We start from the raw sequence: 5,004 nt of genomic DNA, 5'->3' as shown, positions 1-5,004 counted from the left end.
GGCTAATTAATAAGAGAGAATCTCTTCGTGGATAATTAAACTTTTCGATGCAGAAAGATGAATTTGTGAGTGGGGGAAGAGGTCATGCTGCTAGTAGATCAATTTGGGGACTTCTAGACTTCCACAGGAAGTACCTCGCTCCTTACCGCACCCCTTAAACTACTGCTTACAGGGAACGCACTACTAATTGCAGAGTGGTAAGGGTTGGGATGCATGATTAAACGGTTTGTTTTTGGAAAGAAACTTTCTTATTTCACTTAGGTTCTTTGTGAAAGATATTTCTGATGCGGGCAAATGAGCCAGACAAAAGCTTCAAACATCTAGAATGTAAAGGAAAATTCAAATATTTGATGGTCATCTGAAACAGATAAACACCAATAAAGGTGATCCTATAATTTAACTATGGTAAGTAAGGTGCTATTTTATTTTACCTTATTTTTTTAGGTTGAGACCATATTGCTTAAGGAAAAGTGAGGGTTCCAAAGTAGTTCCTTTATGAAGACTTAGGCAAATTATATGACTTTAGTTAACTACTTTTGTTTTCTCGTTTATGAGATGAAAATAACAATATCAATTTAGCTCAGAAAGTCTTTTAAAAGTAATTATAAACCACTTTGTAAATACAAAGTGCTATATAACTGTTTAATAATAGCCCTTTGAACCACATGGCACCCCCCTAATGGAGCTTATTAAGGAGTTCCTGTTTAGCTTGGATTAATTCTTTTAAAAAAATTTCCCCCTTAAATCAAGCAAGGTGCTGTAACTAGGAAAACAGCAACACAGTTGTAGAATATTTTCATAAATCAGGAAGCATGAAATCCAGGGATTGTTCTCTATCCTTCCTTGCAATATAGTTTTTTTCTAAAACAGAAAAGAAATTAACTTCAAAAGGGGTCCTGCAGTCTGAGGAGTGAGAAAGAAGATGATTGAAAGCCTAAGCACAGGATCTCCTTGAAATGACTTAGAACCAGAGAAAGAATGGTGAATTAATAGGATGGGGAAAAGCACCCTACTGAGATAGCACAGAGAAAGGGGCCTAAACACTAATACAAACATGCATATAAATTCTCTGCTCATTAAGTAGGTATCAAGAATTATAGTAGGTCCCTTTGTAAATTATATAATTTAATCCTCACATGCACCTTTTGAGGTACACGTTATGTTTCCCAAATTATAGATGAGAAACCTTAGTCTCTGAGTAGCCGAGTAATTTACTCAGGTTCACATGGCTGGGACACAGCGGAGCTAGAAACTGATTACAGGCATTTTCTCTGCACAGAATTTCCTTGAATGAGAACATAAATTCAAAACTAAACCACAGAAATTAAAAACTAAGCCACAGAATATGCAAACCAAAGACTCGTCCTTTGGGCATTGTTCAAAATGAAATACTTTACATTCTTACCTTTCCAAATAAGTCTCTGTGGGTGTATAATAAATATTTCTTGTTGAATACAATATTGTGACTAAACGTATTTACCAACTTAGTAGAAAATTCACTGTTAGTTATCTAAACATGTATTTTTTGAAAGTAAAATTTGTTGAATAATTGAGCATTATATCGACTGTATATTATATTATTTTATATTATATAATAATGGGTATTATATGAGAAATTAAATAGTAGAGAGAAGATATAGTATTTTCTCTCTAGAGATATCTACAATCCAAAATTGTGTCAGACAAGGTTAAAAATGTTGGGCTCTGGGTCTAAAAGACAATATCAGTTAACTATTTGAGTAGACATAACTCACACAAGGTCTAACTAAAACACCATTCAAAAAATGGTCCCATTTGCTTTCAGAGATTAAATTACATTAGTCTCTCTTTATTCATGAGTAACATGTTCCCAGACCTCCAGTGGATGCCCGAAATCTCAGATAGTACCAAACTCTATATATACTGATTTTTTTCTATACATACATACTTATGATACAGCTTCATTTATAAATGTAAGCCCAGAAAGAGATTAACACCTAATAGTAAAATAAGCCAATTATTATAATATACTGTAATAAAAGTTATATGAATGTAGTCTCTCTCTTTCTCTGATAACAGGTCTGACAACCCAGAGCAGGTACTAAGTAACTGAAGGGCAGGTAGCGTATATACTGCTTGAATATGCATTACAAAGGGACGATTCACATCCCAGGCAGAAAAGAACTAGACAGCATGAGATCTCATCATGCTAAGAATAATGCACAATTTAAAACTTATGAATTATTTCTGGAGTTTTCTATTTCATATTTTTGTACTACAGTTGATCTCAGGTAACTGAAACCTCAGAAAGGTAAACTGCAGATAAGGGAGGAGTATTGTAATCTATAAAAATGGCAGAAAAGACATGATTTATATCCATTTTCTTCCATCTTCTCCATTCAAAAGATACTCATCAAAGTGGAAAGAGGGAGGAGGGAATTGAAATCTGAGATGCAAAGAAAGCATAGAGCCCCAAAAATTGAGTTTAATTTTATGGGCCAAGATGAATGACACCCAAGATATTGGATGATTTTAGAAATAAAGTAAAACTGGCAAAGAACAAAAGACTGTCACATTTTTTTAAAAAGCAGTACATTCTAAAATTGCAAAATAATATGTTTGCATAATTCTCAGAAAAAATTCTAACACAGCTAATTAAATTGATGGTTTATAGGTTCTTACTGGAAGCAAACATAGATTTGTTAAAAACATATCATGCAAGACAGTTTTTTTATTAGTAGTATTGATTATTATCATTAGATTAATATTTAAGTAAATGATGTTAATACAATGAACCTTGATTTCAACAACACAATGATCAAAGTCTAAGATTGTTTTCTGGAATTCTGAAGATATATCATGACTGAGGAACCAGAGTATATGATTTCATGGTCTCATATTCACAATCTCTGGCCTATAGCACAGATGTAAGAGGACAACAAGAGTTAGTGCACCATTTGTGGAAGTCTATCCTGCCCCTACCTCACCCGAAAAAAGGTACCCTTTCCTCCTGACAAGTCACTGCCACCTACAAGAAAATGGAATAACTGTAGAAATCTATGATGCCCATGACATGACGGGTGCTTCCTAGAATTGTGCAAAGTCCAGTGCACATACTCATAAGCAGTAGACTTTGCATAAATCTTCAGTCTGAAAATCCTAGAGACTGAATACCAGATATGTATTTATCTCACTCCTTCAAGCTGCTTACTAAATGAAAACATTTATTTTTTATTTAACTCAGTGGGCTCAAAACTATTCATTTCTGAAATTTTTATTATGTGTATATTTATTTACAAATAAGAATATTACCATATTAATATATTATGTACTATATAAAGCATTAAAATGAACATTTTAAATGATGAAAAACAAATGTAAACAGAAGTTCTCATGTTTTCTTCACACGCTCTACTTTGAAGACTACTGACTTAGACCCTTAGACTTCTTTCTAATGGCAAGATGAAGGTAGTTTTTGTTTTTTGTTAGAAAAATACATTTTTTTCCCATGACCATGTCTGAATGTGTGTGTATGTGTGTATGCGTGTGCACATGTTCTCACCCAAGTGAGAATGTTATGGATGAGATGACCATTCAGGAGCTATAACAGATGTTTTTCTTAAAATACCTTTTTTGCTAATCTGCAGATACCTCTCAAATGGGGAATCATACTGATAAACTATAGAGCCAAATGTTTCAGTTATTCATGCTTAGTTTTTCTGGGATGGTCTACACTCTAGAAATCATGCTATTCACTCTAGATGAAGTTTATAACCTACCACATACACTGAGTTTGTTACATCATCAGTCTCCGAGAGGATTTCTTACTCTGAGGAAATCTGCTATTTCTGAGTCATATCTCTTCCTCTGTGCTATATGAGGATAGCCTAAAAATTATCCTGCATATAATGATGGCTCTGGTTCCCTTATATTCTGTTCTCTCTCACTTACGAGGAGTGCAGGAAAAAGACCTCTCTGGTTCATTCCACTCTCTTAAGTACAGTACAAAAAGCAACCCATGTTTATCATCGCTCTCTAAATCACTGGGTATACATGAGGGTAAACAATTTTATATTTTACCCCGATTTTTTTTCATAATGGCTTGCTTAACATGTGTACTGTGGAGTCAGACTGCCTGGAATTGAATCTTTCCTCTGTCATTTAACACATTTCATGGCCATTAGCATTTAGGTAATTTAAATTCCCAAAGCTTCACTTTCCTTTATCTATAAAAATAAGAAATTCTTACACTGCAAAACAGCTCCTGGGGTTGTTGTGAAGACTAAATATGATAAATATAAGGTACTTTCTACAATGACCAGCACCATGATTAATATCAATAAACATTAGCTATTCTTATTAGCATAATTATAGAAACATAGATTTTTGTATCTCTTAACCAAAAATGTTGGGGCCAGATGTTTTTTTAGAATTCAGTATTTTTCAAATGAGCTTTTTGAATTTTGGAATCATAAAGAAAATTGCTATCTATTTAAAATTTTATTCAAAAGGGAAACATGATAATGAATAACCACTCTCTTCTCTCTTTAATTTGCTCGTATTGTCCTTAAAGTTTTTTTTTAAGTATTCTGGCACCTTTATTTTTCAGCCGAGTTTTATACTTGCCTGATAAGAATCATCCCATTCACTTACTGAAAACACAAATTCCAAGGCTTGTCTTAAGAGAGCTTGTAATTCAGTAGATGTGAAATTGGGACCCTAAAATCTGTTTTTTAAATCAATACTCCCAGACAACCCTTCTCATAGGTTACATTTGGAAAAGCTTGCCTTATTGGACATTCCATCTGCCACCCGCATGCCGGCCCCTTTTACACAGTCTGAAGTCTCTTGACATGTGGCTCTGACAGGAATCCACCACCAGTACTATCTTTGTCTTCCATCTCCAGCTCTTTGCTGCGATGACATCTGGACAGCCTGAGTAGTTGTTCCTTCGTTTTGTGCATGAAGTCTGTTTTGCCAGAAATTCTAGTTTGTTCCTCCAAGCCTGGGCCTATTCCCTTTCTT

This window comes from Pteropus vampyrus, unplaced genomic scaffold (genome assembly GCF_000151845.1).
Source record: "Pteropus vampyrus isolate Shadow unplaced genomic scaffold, Pvam_2.0 Scaffold68, whole genome shotgun sequence".
Taxonomy (NCBI): domain Eukaryota; kingdom Metazoa; phylum Chordata; class Mammalia; order Chiroptera; family Pteropodidae; genus Pteropus; species Pteropus vampyrus.
Note: the sequence above shows the minus strand (reverse complement) of the source record.